Source organism: Adiantum capillus-veneris, chromosome 19 (genome assembly GCF_014529385.1).
Source record: "Adiantum capillus-veneris isolate H3 chromosome 19, ASM1452938v2, whole genome shotgun sequence".
Taxonomy (NCBI): Eukaryota; Viridiplantae; Streptophyta; class Polypodiopsida; order Polypodiales; family Pteridaceae; genus Adiantum; species Adiantum capillus-veneris.
The window spans coordinates 152,634,542-152,649,672 of record NC_140949.1 but is presented as its reverse complement, the minus strand read 5'-3'; the positions used below and the strand labels follow the sequence as shown (position 1 = coordinate 152,649,672).

The following is a 15,131-nucleotide window of genomic DNA, read 5'->3' as shown; positions in this document are numbered from 1 at the left end:
CTTCTTCTTCTTTGCGTAGAAGCTGCTGTCATCAGAGTCCGAACTATCCAAAGACGAGTCCTCTGTAGAATTGTCAACAACTGGGCGAGATTTGAGCTTCTTTGCCTTTTCTTGCCCTTTCAGAAGCTTTGCTTTTTGCCTTTTCTGTCTTCTTCGCTCGAGTCAGAGGAGCTAGAAGAACTGTCAGAAGAAGAAGAATTGGATACTCCTCCAAATCGAATACCCTTCTTCTGCTTTTTTGCCGATTCAAATGTAGAATGACGACCCAAGTAACCCGGGAAGTCAACGCCTTTCTTCTGCTTTTTGTCGTGCTTTTTTAGCTTTGTTCTACGCATCAAAAAGCTGAGCAATTCGTGCATCAACCACCTCTTCCAATTCTTGCTCTGTGTCATCCTAGGAGCATGAGGTTTCTTGAGAGCCGGTTTGAGGGGTGACTCTGTGGTCTGCCGCCACTGTGAGTGCACCTCGTCGAAGGAGGTCTGGCTCATAAATTTCGCAAATTTCGGGTCCTTCGCAAAATTAAGCATCATCTTTGTTGCATCGCCAATCAATCGTCGACGCTCCATCTCTTCGATCTCCGCTTGAGTAGGCCAAGGCGGGCCGTACTCCTCGCGTGAATCTTCGCTGTGATCTCTTCCCGCATCTCCGGATGCAGAGAAAGTCGGCTGATCTTTGTCTGAAGCCATAGGTGCCGCGTAAAAAGGATCAGATTTCTTGTAGAAGAGAAATCGGCCGTGCTCTGATACCATTGTAATAGACTTGAACACTCCAAGTCGAGAATCTACCACGACACCACAAGACTTCACTTCAAACAGTTCACAGTTCACAATTTATTCAACACTGGCCTGGCGGAGTTCCCTGCCTAGGGATATTGGCCCCAAAGACTGGCGCCCCTTTCGGTATTTCTTTTTGTATTGACCTACAACTCAAAGTACAAAGAAGTGGGAGGCTCTCACTCTCAGACTCTGCGTCTAGATGCTCTCCAGAGTGGGAGGCATGCCCACTTATTTAAAGAGTTTGCAAGGGATGCCAGAAAATCAAAAGCTCTTTTAAAAATTAAAGCACCTCCAATATTCCTCTCACAAGGCTTAGTGGTAAAATAAAGCAAAAGCTTTCTCTCTCTCTTTCAACTTGCGTGGCCAAAAGCAAGTTCAAAATTCTGCCCTACTGCCGTAATTAGCACATCAAAAAGCGGACGTCCGTACAGCTTGCCACGTGGTTGCTTTTCCGAAAAATACTCAGCATTTTCCGGGGCTGCCTTACAGCCATGTCACGTCAGCATTTTTCAGCCGAGCTCTCCGCGGGTATGCCAGCCAGGGGTGGGTCTGTATGTACACTGGACAGCCACGTCACCAATTTGTGACAAAGAATTTTTTCCACCAAGAGGATTTTCCAGCCTACGCCACGGGTTGTACCAAATCCTATGGAGGCTTTGGCAAGTCGATGATGGACATGATGCTACAACAAGAGGCGCAACGCACTGCCTTGGATCGCGATCACGAAGAAAGAAAGGCAGACTTGGAGCGTGAGCGTGAGCGTGAGCAAGCCCGCATGGCGGCCGAAGAAAGGCAAGCGGCCTTGGAATTAGCACATGAGGCACAAAGAGACCAACGCATGCAAGAGTTGGTCCTACAGGTACTCACCTCGAAGTCCGAGCCACTCAAAGAATCATCAAGTAACACAAGTCGAGAAGCAGAATTCCAACAACCCTGTCACTGAGAAGTTGACAATCAAAAAGTATGACAGTAAGATGGATGCTAATGTTATTCATTCTTGGTTGCATCAATTTAATGCTTATTTTGCAGCAACTAAGAAAACAGGGAATAGCAAAGTTTTGACAACAGCCATATATCTTGCCGGTGATGCCATTAATTGGTATCAAGCGTGGCAAGAGGCACATTTGGCTGCGTCCCTAGAGGAAGCCGAGGAAGGCATGCCCCTTTCTTTCGATTCGACCGACTTCCAAGACAAGCTCAAGGCGCGGTTCATGCCACCTCAGTACCTAGCGCGGTTAAAGGAAAGATTGACACAATCTCAAGCAAAATGGTATCCCAATCATATCCTTTTCTAATCGTGTTTTGCAGCTTGGCACCCAATTACGCAAATCGGATGCGAAGCGCAAAGAGGCTTTTATTTTCGAGCTGGACAAGTATATCAAGTTCGATATCAAAGTCTTCGACCCCGTAGATCTCAACAAGGCGGTAGCGATTGTTCTCGTACAACAGATGAAGCACAACAAAGGAAAGCCTAAGGAGAACAAGTCCTCTCACAATACCTCTCAAACTCCTCAGAACCCCACAGAACGGTAAGAACGATAACTCTTCTATCCAATCTTTCGGAAAAGAACTCTCAAAATGTATCTACACACTTGCTAAACGTAAGCTCATCCCAAATGAAAAAGCTGCACAAGGAATTTTAGGATGACACATAACGGCAGAAAAAGTCATTTATTCTAAGGAAGGTCCTTGTTATCAATGTCACGTCAAGGGTCATATAAAGAGCACATGTCCTAAGAACCAATCCAACGAACTTAAGAACCCACAGAACCCACATCCTCTATTAAAGCCATAAATGAGAACACTAGTGCGTCCCAAGTTTCTCATGATCCTCTCATCGATGAGTCTCTCATGAAGTGTTATGGTCGTGTGAATAGTCAACACATGGTGGTCTTGTTTGATTCAGGCAATATGCATAATGTGATTGGTCTCTTGTAGAGAGAGCCCACCTAGAGGTTAGCCAGACAACTACTCTCGAGGTGTCGGGCTTCGCTCCCGGTATGGACTCTCTCATTACACGAGAGTGCCTTGATGTGTTATTTACTATTCAACAAGCGCCCTTCCACAAAAAATTTGTAGGGTCCTCTCTCAAGATGTGATATGATTTTAGACATTCGATGGTTTCGTGAGCATAACCCTCTCATTGATTGGGCGGACAATACTCTCACTCTAAATGCCAAAAGTGACTCCCGTTATCATTCACGGTGAGGAAGTTGTTCATTCTTTACCTCTCATTTCTAATGTGCACGCGAAGCTTGAAAAGAAACAGGAGAAGGAGACTCTCTCAGTCTTTTCTTCTCCAAAGCACGACACAAGTGTTGCAAGATAGAGATGTGATTGTTCACAAGGATGATGGTTTAGATGATGATTTTTCTAGTGAAGCTAACCTCATTGCAGATACGATCAATCATTAAGAACCGATCTCGGCTCTCGAGCCGAGATCCAAAGAACCCACTCAAGAAGTATTGTGTGTTCGCATGATTAGTCATCACGCATTGTTCGAGTGATTCATTCGTGACAGTTTCTTGTATTTTCCTCACTGTCTTTATGTGTTCCCTTTCCACAGGCATGCCTTATTGTACGATGCACATGATTCACTCATAAATGAGCACAGATGTATGAGGATCACTCTCGAAAAGAATAAGAGGTTGCATTCAAGGAATTCACACTCCATGTCTCTTCCTTGGCATGATACAGTCTCAAAAAGAGCACCAAAAATATTGTCCATCAAGCATCGGCATTTCCGTTGTGATTTGCCAAGGTTGATAAGTTTAGGTCGAAAAGTCAAGATTCGATCTCTCTTTTTACGTGTGTTTGGTGATCGGTTTGACACTTTGTTCATCTGCATTGCATGCACAGTCATTTAGGAAGCATAGTTGTAACAAATTGCTGACGTGTCAAAGCCCTGAAGAAGGGGGCCAACTTGCAGATGTCGGCCGAGGGGCCTAAACCATAAGAAGAACAAGTAACAGAAGAAGAAGTCCTACGAACTTATGGAGACCTCGTTCGATGGGGCCCCAAGTGACATAAAGATTAAAATAAAGCAGGACACGCAGCTGATGACGTGGCAGATTTCCAAAAATTGCGCTGGCATGATGACATGGCAAGCTGTACGGATTTTCGCGTTTTGCACTGGATGATAACGTGGCAAGCTGTACGTATTTCCGTAAATTACGTTGGCAGCTTTTTGGCTTTGCTTTTGGACCAGATGCTTTTGAGTTTGAAGGCTTTATACTGTAAATTGCTTTTGGGGCCTAGGGCCTTTAAATATGAGATTAGGGTTCATTCTCTGGCATGCTTCCTGGAGAAGGTGCAGAGTCTGGAGTACCTGCTTGTACTGTGTTGATGCAATGCAAAGAAATACCGAAAGGGGCGCCAAGGTTTGGGGCCAATACTCTCTGGGCTGGAATTCCACCACTCCGTGTCGCGTTCGTCTCTCTCTCTTTCAGTTCAGTTGTTATTGAAGTGCTAAAAGTCTGTTCAGTCTGTTCTTTTTTATTGGCACGTGGTGCTCGTCTTGTGACAATAGTATTTTTCCAGTCACTCTACATGGAATGGGTATGTTCATGATTTTGTGTTGGAAGTGGTTTCAGGACTTTTCCTCCTCGGAGATTCTTGAAGAAGGTAGACCCACGACCATAGCCGAAGTTGGAGCATTGAAGCCACAACACATCACTTTGTCGCTTTCGGCGCGGCCCAAAGAAGCAAGCATTGCAAACCTTCATGAAGTTCAAGTATCGCACGACCCACGCATTAGAATGGGCCGGCGAAGCGTTCTTCGCAGGATTCCAGGAGTTGTTGGCGCATGATGCAATACAGTTCGGTACCAGTTTCTCACTTTGAAAAGAAAGGGATATCACGTGCACATCTAACCCTATGTGCATGTGGACAAGCTACTTCAGGTCTAGGGTTTAGATCAGCTTAGGAAGAGTTATGGCACCTTTGTGAGCCTGTGAGCAAGCGGTGCATGTCCATGCACTTAGAGTAGTTACATATCCTCTGGTTGCACACACATGATCATCAGCATGACATTCAAAACTCATCATGAGCATTTTACAGTGCATAGACCCCATTTTTCCCAATTATTCATTTTTCACTTATTATTTAATAAGTGACTTTGTTGGGAAACTGAGTAGGGCAAATTTGCTAAGTGACTATATAAGAAACCTAACGCTAGCACTTTCTCGCAGAAGAGGCATAAGAAGTTCCAGGCTTCCAGCAACTTGCAGTGCACCTTCTCAGCAGGATCGGCAGGAGGCCTAGCGTTTCCAACCTACAGAGCAAATAGTGTTTTTGGCTACAGATTCAGTCTAGCGTTTCTACTAGAGATCAAGACGAACGTTTTTGCTACAGATAAGTGGTTTTCAGTTGCAGACCTTGCCTAGAGTTTTGCACTTTCTCACGTCAGATCAGACCCAGTGCATCAGCATTTTCAGGTTTCAACACTTAGACACCACAAATTCAGCCCTTAGCCACGCAGACCTCACCTCCCGCAGCAGATCCTCGCCAAACCGTCAGATCAGCCAGCGTTTTCAGATTCAGCCCGCTATTCGTAGTTTTCAGCATCTGCGTTTTCAGTGCATCGTCGTTGCATCATCGCCATTGCCGTCCTCGCCGACACAGTGTCACAATTTAGCAGGAAGTCCACCTTTGCAGATTTTAGCCCTAGCGTTTTCAGATTTCAGCCTGTCCTCGTCCTCGTCATCATTGTCATCGACATCGTCGGCAAGTCCATTGCATCTAGACCATTGTACCAGATTTGTGCGATCAATAGCATAGACCTCTCTCGCCATAGAAAGGAGGGTTTGAGAACCGTCTAATGTCGTATTCTCTCTCAGTTTCAACACCTTCATTCACAGTGTCATTCACTTTGTTTGTGATCATTGCACTCTCTCAAAAGGAACGGAAGGCTCTCCCTTCCGTAAGTAAAAGGAACCCTTGAACACGTTTCGAAGCACTCATCTTGAGCAAAGTTCAACAATCACTTTTGCTGCACCTTACACTCTGTTGTGTGTGTGCGCACGCGCGCATGCGCACGTGTGTGTGTGTGTGGATTGTGCACCACATTATCACTATTGTGGCATATCCCCTCTTCAGAGAAGATCGCTCTAGCTTACACATGCAAAACAGCAAGTAGACAAAAAATAGCTTCATAAACACGAACTCTGTGCTTACATGCATTTGACCGCTTCAAACCATGCACTGACATAGAAACACAAGTTATTGAAAAATCAAAATCACATTCACATCACTATGCCCATTGGACGGAGCAAATTAGAGAGTGAGGGCTGGTTTGTGGCTATGTCGAGCCATATTAAAGGTGGATGTACCTTCTTAAGCAATAGGAGCCATGTGTTTGCCCACTCGCTAGGCTTGCCTGTGTTGGCAGTACGAGCCATGTGTTAAATGTTTGCCCACCCGATAGGCTTGCCCAATTCCTAGGTCTCTAAGGGGTTAAGCGTCTTACTTTCATGCAAGTGGTCTCAATTTTAAGCGATTTGGGGATGGGCTATATTTTTAGTCTATGGATGATGTGGCATATTTTTCCAAGGCGCCCCACCTCTAGTAGGTCGAGGGGTATTTTTGGGGGTGTTGGGGCACTTGCTAGAGGCCGCTAAATAGGGACCTCCCCTATCTCGTGATTCATTCAATGCAAAGCCAATATTTTTAGTCCCCTCCCTCCCCCCCCCCCCCCCCCTCTCTCTCTCTCTCTCTCTCTCAAGCTCAAGCATAGTGAGATCTTTTGCATTTTGCAAGGCCGATCCAGTATCTTCTCTCTAGCATATTTGCATATTGCATTTTTCTCTCTTTTCTACAACATTCTCTCCCCTCTATGATCTCACTCACTTCAACGAGGTCTCTTTTTTGTCTATGTGTATTTCTCTTGCGGATCCACATTTGGGGATGGACTGGCATAGGCCTTGCTTCATTGCTACGAGGGACAGCTCACAATTCAAGGCTGATTCAAAGGAGTTTCATCGGGAGGTTCAGAGGCTTCCCTTGATCAAGAGATGTTTCGCTCACGGATACAAACTTGATTGTCATAAGATTTATCTTTTTCGCTCAACCTTTAACAAAGGCCACCATCCTTGGAATTCTTTGGTTGTAGTAGATTACCATGTGGATGGTTGGAGAGCAACTCCAACGAGGGTCCTTGTAATATCTTCAAAATCCATAGTATGATAGTTTAACTGCAAGTAGGACCGGTTTGCTTGGCTAGAAAAGCAAACAACCCATGCTTTGATACCAATGTTAAACAATGACAAACAGACCAGAGCTGAGCAAAATAGATAACACTCTGTACTAGCAAATGAGACGGAGGAGGGAACTTTCCTCTTCAGAGAGTTTTGGTCCTCAAGACAAGCAGCCATGGCGGTATTTCTTCTGAGTTTAAAACAGCTATACCTCGGATTTAGATGTACTTAGCCCTCAAAAGAAACTTTGAAAACTACGCTTAAAACAAAGATTCAAAAATCCAGGTGTATGGCTCAAGAAGAAACGCTGGTGCACCTGTTCATCACTTGTAAACACAACTCAGGCTTCAAATCAGTTCTGCAGCAGGCGGGGGGGTTTGCCAAGTGAAAGCTCTCTTGGAGATTTATCCTTTTAGAGGAATGTAGTTTCACTGACATTCCCTTGTGGACTTGCCTAAGAGGGGAATTCTTATGACAAATTTGGGTCGAAAGGAACAAAGCCATATTTGATGGCTCTTTCTCTTCTTTTGTGGGTTCCATTACTGTACGGTGCAGAGCGATTATGGGAGATATGATTAGGCTTGTTTCCACAGCTGAATCACTTGATGTCAAAGATATCCAGAAGGCCTTTAGATGGCAAAAGTGGAGAGAGATCTCTTTGTCTCATTACAATCCCCAGAGAATGTAGTCATTACTAATTTTTTATCTTCCCTTTTGTAATGCCCCCCAGGCCTGTTGGTCTCTCCTCTGTAGACCAGGATTGCTCATGTCCTTCCTCAGGAGTCTTTGTACTTTCTTTCCTTTTTCTTTAATTTAATACAGCTGTTAACTAGCACCCATTAAACCAGCGTTTTCTAAAAAAAGTGTCACAACAGCCTTTCCATACAACCCCACAAATCCGCCATGGTTTGCAGGGGAGTTCGTGGGCTGCTTAGCTTTGTGAAGAGTACGTTGATTCAAGCTGCATATGCTCTTGCACCTGCTGCTTCTCTACCAGCTCCATGTGCTGGATCATCTGCTGCTTCTTCATGTGGTCATTCGACCATGTTGTGACACATCACTGGCTTGTGACTGGTCACAAACTTTCTTGTATGTACATATAATTATTGACACAATAACTTTCCTAAGCTTAGAAGAATCTGTAGAAGTTACACAAACCTTCCTTGAACAAAAAAGAGCCGTTTCGACAACCTTTCAGTGACCCCAATCCTTCAAAGCTCTGTGAGCAAAGTCTCAACATGAATTCATCACTTTAATGGGAGGAGATAGTTCCATTCAATATTTTTCACACAATATTGTGTCTCTTGATCCGATTGGTGAATCTCCTACGTAAGCTTAATCTCTTCCTACAGGTGCAACATAGTGCCTCTGGCCCACTGCTCACTGTGCTTGAAATTCAGAAGTTTTGTCAACCAATGCAGCAAAGATTCCAAGAGTGCTGCTCCTATGTGCTAAGGCTATCTCATCTTGCAAGAGCTCTGATACCATTCATTAGGGTCACTCTACAGGACTTAAACCCAGTTAAAGAATTCAAGCATGTAAAGCAGAAAAACTCAAATGAGTATTGCACAGTACACTGCGATTGAGAATGTTCGCAAAAGAAGAATGAAGAGAAGCAGCTTGCATTACCTGAAGAAAGAGCATATCCCTTGCATGGTCACCTCTTGAAGGGTTGCCGCTTAGGTTACAGAGGGTTTCCTGAGATCCAATAGTTCCTGAGGTCCAATACTTTGAAGAAAAGGTATATGTGAAGCTGAATTTTGATGGAGAATCGGTTTCTTGACATGCACGCTGACAGAGACAAAACCGTGCGGTGTGCTAGCAAGGAACAGGCAGGGAGAGCTCGTTGTGATGCCTGTCAAGCTCTGAAGAAAAGGGGAAAAGAGGGACTTGCTGCGGTGCTACTGTACAAATCGGAATGAGAAAGAAATGGGCATCATAGAATGTACATAAGCTAAACAGAATAATGCACAGAGAGAGCAAGAAATAGAGAGAGAGAGAGAGAGAGAGAGAGAGAGAGAAGGACACAAAGACTTTGATGAAACAAAGGAGGACTTCCGGTCCTGATGCGAGCCACGAGCTCTTCAAAGAAACACTCTACCTATGCATACCACTATGGTAGGCCTGTTAGCGCCTTCAAGCTAACATAGCCATGCAAACGAACCCTCGTCACCTGCTACTAGCTACCATCAAATTGCAGAGTTGAAGGCAAAACCCACAGGATGTGTTCCTAGAACTGCATAAAGTGAAGCGCATATACACACAGAGAGAGAGAGAGAGAGAGAGCACACAGGCAAACTTTGCTAAGAGGCGATAGAGAAGCCAGGGAGAGAGAAACAGTTCAAAATGAGAGAGCAAGAGAGAGAGAGAGAGACACAGCCAGACAGAAGGATGAGAGATATTTTGACACGAGATCCTAATAGACAGAGAGACAAGATGGAGGCGGGAACTGTCCGTAAGGCTCCAGGCTTCAAAATCCCCTTGATCTTTCTGCTGTCTATTGTAGACGTGTCGTCCACTCATTGCCTTTCATCTTGGCAGCTTTGAGGTCCCTCCCAATGCCTCCCATCGAGTCCCATGTCAGCTTGCCATATCATTTTTTGGAAGTATCCTCTTTGTTCCCTCAAAAGTGCTAGGCATATAAAAAATGAGCTACACATGCTCATTGCCTTTAGCGGAGTTTCACACAGACACGTTGGGATACATGGAAGAAAATTTGTACGATAGGAAACTTGCAGGCTTTGTTGAAAGAAAACCTCTCTCCTTCCATTTCACCAAAAGCCGAAGCGTTTCACTCGATCCGTTGTGGATTGGCAATGCATCAATGGCCCCTATTCTTTGCCTTCGCATCCACCCTTCATTGCCTCAAGTTGCCCCATTGTTGGCCGCAAACGATGAGGTTAGTAAGGCAAGGCTACTGACCTCTACTTACCCAGCCTCAACGTTAACATTGCCTAATCACTCAAGTCGACTTTTGTTTGAAAAAATTAGTAGACGATGAAGTTAGTGAGTGGAGCTTTATCAAAAAGCCACTAATGTGGCATTTTGAAAAGGTCTGCATATCTTAGCTCCTACCATCACTACCAAGAGCACCATCGATGGCAACCACCCGACAACTTCAAACACACATGCAAGTTAGAGAAAGAGAGAGAGAGAGAGAGAGAGAGAGAGAGAGAGAGAAATGAAATGTTATATTAACATCTTCAGAAGGCCAATAAGACCAGAACGTTACAATGTGGTGGATCTGATACAAAGTCAGAGTAACAAAATGACAAAATGACAAAATAAAAATACTATGGAATCCTAAACCGGTAGGTGTGAACTAAGCAGCTAGCTGGGATAGCTAAATCACAAGAGATCCAGCATCGGTCGCTGGTGGATCTCATCAATCTCCTCCATGGTCAGCAGTCTGACCACGCGTCGCGCATGTCGGGCCAAAGTGATCTGAATCCTCTGATGTAGCCTCCGTCGATGTTGTGTAGTCCTCTGCAGTCGTGGGCGTCTGGATCTCCTCATCTCGATCGCTCGGTCGATCAATGTGCCTCTGGTGTGAGGCGACAAGCTCTGCTGTGGTAGTAGCTCCTCTGGGTGTCCAGTGTCTACTCTAAAGAAGTTTGTGATGTGTCTCTGAGACTGGCTAGCCTCTCCTCTCATCAATCTCTCTCAGCATATGCGCAGCTCGAGCAGAAACAAACCCAGGCATCTCTGACCCTCGTACCTCATGACTTTGGAGAGTGGTCCAAATCCCGCTCTAAATAAGCAGTGGAAGCGGCCTCGTATCTCGTAGTAGACGGGGCAATGGCATGTGTAGTGCAACTCTATCTCAGGCTCCATGTCACACAGGGGGCATGTCCTGGCCTCTACAGTACGCCGTTGTATCTCCCATTCTCGATCCGCATCTACTGTGAAGATGTGCATATCTGGCCAATAGCACATCATATCCCATGAGACAAGTGGGTGTCCATGTATCTGGACCTCGTCACAAAACCGTCCTTCGTAAGCTGGAGAAGATGCTCTCTGTAGAAAGCAATCTTCGTGCCCAACTTTTGTGCTGGATGTATCCATGTCCTCCTAATGTCTAGCTGAGTCAGGTCCTAGCGGATGAGCCTAGTGATCTTAGACTATGTAAGAGTCGGAGAGGGTGCTTGAGTACTGGAAGGGGGGCAATCTGTCTGTGATGAACCCATGCGCCTGAAACCATGATGTCATCTCCCCATACCACATGTTGTATCTGCCTGCATGGCTAACTATCAAGAGGACTCAAGTGCAAGGTAGGCGTATCTGTCTCTAGGAAGTTCCCACATGCGGTGTATGAAGGAGACAGATCTGGTGAGCACCTCAACCACTAGTGGGGGGGCAGCTAGCTTTGCTCGGATAATGGCACGTGGTATTGAAGCCTTGGCTCTAATGAGCCGCGAGATCATAGAGACCAGAGGCTTCTCCATGTCCCTCCGTCCATCAGTGCGACCTGTCCTCCCGTGATGATCCAATGAAGGCCCCCTTATCTTAGCTCCATAGAGCAATGCAAAAGCCACCAGAGTGTCAAAGAGCCAGAGCTTCATCCGAGGCTCCTGAAACTGAACCTATGAACACATCCTCTCCAATCTACCCAATGCCGCATGGGCTCTGGTCAATCTAGTCTCTGCTGCTCTCCTCAGTGAAAATGTTGGTCCACTAAAAACCACTCCAAGGTAAGTGTAAGCATTTGTATACTGCATTGTCTCCTGGTTGTATGAGAATGCGGGCGTTGACCTCCTGATCCACTCTTGATCCACTGTGGGGTGGTATTAAATACCATGACCTTGGTTTTACCAAGGTTGACTGACAAACCACTTTCATGGGCAAACCTATGCAAAGCATCCAAGTGACATTGCATCCCCTCCGGAGAGTCGTAGATCAACACAATATCATCAGCATATAACAATAGCGGAATCCATGTCCCTGCCATCGGTGCACCTCTATCACCATCTCTCTCAATGTAGTCAGAAACCTCATCCACATACATACCAAATAGAGTAGGGGAGAGCGGGCAGCCCTGCTTCACCCCAATAGTGGAGTGAACCGTTGTAGATAGACCCTCTGAGGTGCGTACATGCCCTACTACTGATCTGTACAATGCCATGATCCCCCAAATGAGCTTTGTGGGTACTCCTATCTCTTGTAATCTGCACATCAATCTAGCTCTGAGTACTGTGTCAAATGCTTTGCGGAAGTCCACAAAGCTACAATAGATCCGTCTCCCATGGGATTGACCCTCCTCAATGATGGCCCTGAGTGTCAATTATATGGTCAAGAGTAGAAAAACCTCTCCTGAACCCTACTTGCCCAGCTGCATGTACTCCCTCCTTCTCTACCCATCTACTCAGTTGTTGCTGCTCAAGAATGGATGTGTACAACCGTGCCAATGTGTGTCCAATCATGATAGTGCGATAATTCCCAAGCTCCATAGGGTATCCTGATTTGAAGATAGGTACAATCGTAGATAGGCTCCAAGTATCAGGCAAGCCCTCACACATGACACGGTTAAACATAACTGCTAGAAGCTCTGCTAGTAGATCTCTAGCATGCATGAAATGCTCGGCCACTAAGCCATCGTGATCATATGCTCTCCCAGTCCTCATCCTGTCAATGGCCTTTTTCACCATCTCAGCGGTGAAAAAATCACATGTGTGTGGGCATGGATTGGGGGGGTCGGGAAGGGGCAGCAATTCAGGAACTGTGTACAAAGATGATGCGTACTGACCCCAGGTCTCTGTAGAGGTAATGCCGGGGGGGGGGGGGGGGGGGGGGGACTACTCATGAAAGAGCTACCATGCCTCACGCAAGTCATACCTCAAGAATAGCCGGTATAGATCCTGCTCTAGTCGAGCCAAAATTGCCCTCTTCTTCCGCCACACTAGACGTCGGAAGTCAATCTGTGATGACTGTCTGTGAGTGATGTCACCCCAAAGCACCTCCCTCTAAAGTCTAGCTCTCTTCTGGTGGCATTCCTCATCATACCAGCTGTTATGAGGCATGCTCCCAGAACGGCATCTCTTCTCAAGTTGGGTGTGTGGGTATGCCTTTGCTGCTGCATCATGTAATGTCTGTGTCAGTATAGCAGTATGCTCATCCAGAGGTTGCCATGGATCCTGAGTGCATAGGCGTCTGTAGATCCCATCTATGTATACAGAATCCATCTCCCGCGTGAAGGTGTAGTGAGTAGGGGCTACTACCCGTGGCCTGTGTGCTACACTGAACTGGAAAGAGATGGTCAACGACACAAGAGCATGATCCACTGCCACCCCAAATAGGTATGGGCCCAACTATGAGATCCTGGATACTATAGATGAGACTTGGCTGTGCCATGGCGTAATCCACTATGCTGGCTCCATGTCTGTTTATAAAGCATGTGAAACCTCCCGCAGCGGAAAATCTATGTAGGCCATTCAAGATGGCCAATCTATGTGCAATCCCCATGTCTATCAAGTGCCGTTCATACTCAATATGTTCCCCATCTTGTGATAGTCTGGATAGGCCCGTCTCTGCAACATCCAGCTCTCTCAACATCTCCTCTGAAGTATCATAAAATACTGTCTGATGATGGGTAGTCCTAGCATTGAAGTCCCCTAGAATGATAATGTCACCATCTCTAGAGAACTCCCATATGTCATCATCCAAATAGAGAAGGGGGACTGTCCTTTGGGTGGTGCATATACTGACGTCCTCGGGGGAAAGTAGCAAATAGTAATGTAAAGATATATCCATGTCTCTGCTCTCAATCTCACCCACATGTACCTAGCTTGCTCATCCCTACAGGCTATATGTATTAATGGCTGCAACTTCTCCCTGAATAACACTGCCACTCCTCCTGAGCCCTGCCCTCTGTGCTTTGATCGTGTCTCCTCTCTATAGGCTGTCTCCCATCTGTATCCACTAATGTGAGGCATAGACTGCCTAGGGGCTGATGTGTCTCAAAGTAGAAGATGATGTCTCTCCCGGTAAAACTCTCCTCAAAAGCACCCACATCAAGGCGCATATATCCATTACAATTCCATGTAGCAACTTTGAATGTGGTCCCATAGGCCTCACATCGTCATGTGGAGCGTTGCTCCAATATCACCACTCTTCCATCTCAGTAAAAAGCAATCTTACCTTTTTCCCTTGCCGCTCTAATCTCTTGCATTACCTCCTGCATATGGGTGATCTGTGAGAGGGCAAGGTCATCCCCGAGAAAGATACTCGTCTTCTTGAGAGAGAGAGAGAGAGAGAGAGAGAGAGAGAGAGAGAGTCGTCATGTCACTAGGCTTTCTAGAAAGCCGGGTCCCTTTCCCTCGCTCAAAAATGAAAACTTTGTTTCCTTCAAAACAAAAACCAAGAGAATCTTGAGCGTTTTCACCGATATAAACTTCATTAAGTGGTCTATTAACTACAAACAATGACATTCATTCCCATGTAGAGAACTCCCCCTTCATGTGAATCTTGAGCGTTTTCACCGATACAAACTGCATTGTGTGGTCTATTAACTACAAATAATGACATTCATTCCCACGTGGAGAACTCCCCCTCCATGTGAATGTATACACCCTCTTAGGCAGCATTTAGGGTTGCATTCCGGTAGGAGTAGTCTGTAGAGAGGCCACATGCAAAAATGCCATAATGCCCATTGGACTCAAGTCGATGAGCTCTGACAATGTCACAGTGTCTGAGTGGCCTAAAAGTAACTCTTGGAAACCTTGCCATTTGGAAGGGTCTCGAGCACATGCATCGGGCCAACCTTTGAAGATGAAAGAGACCTCCTAGGGAAGGTCAAACTAAATGATAAATATTGAGAAGGTTGAGTGAAAGTAATTCTTTTTCACCAAAGAAGGGTGGGGAACAGTTCGTGCACGGAGCCTAGTTTGTGCGTGGATCAACTTTAATTATGAAAAGTATTTTGGTCTCCAATTTTCATTAAAAATTGATCTTTTTTTGCTATAAGAAAACTAAGAACCTTCCTAAAAATTTGAGCACTCCATGTGTGCAACCATCTTAGATTCTAATCACGTAATGTTACTCCCAGCTTAACTTTCTCACCTCTTTGCAAAAAAAAACCAATCCAAACCGAGCATTGAGCCCCAACTAATGATTGAGAAGGCTCCATCATATCACGTCCACTCCATGCTCACTACAACTCTCTCCT

At 45.6% G+C, this 15,131-nt stretch overlaps 1 protein-coding gene across 4 annotated transcripts in view; it reads right to left on the bottom strand.

Moving 5' to 3' along the window:
* LOC147435094 (uncharacterized protein At4g06598-like) overlaps positions 1-9,430 on the bottom strand; it is a 59,622-nt gene extending 50,192 nt beyond the window's left edge. For all 4 annotated transcript variants that reach the window (XM_086491447.1, XM_086491445.1, XM_086491446.1 and 1 more), the window contains exon 1: positions 8,600-9,430. The gene's annotated coding sequence lies outside the window, so the exon portion shown is untranslated. The remainder of the gene's footprint in view (positions 1-8,599) is intronic.
* Positions 9,431-15,131: the final 5,701 nt, after the last annotated feature.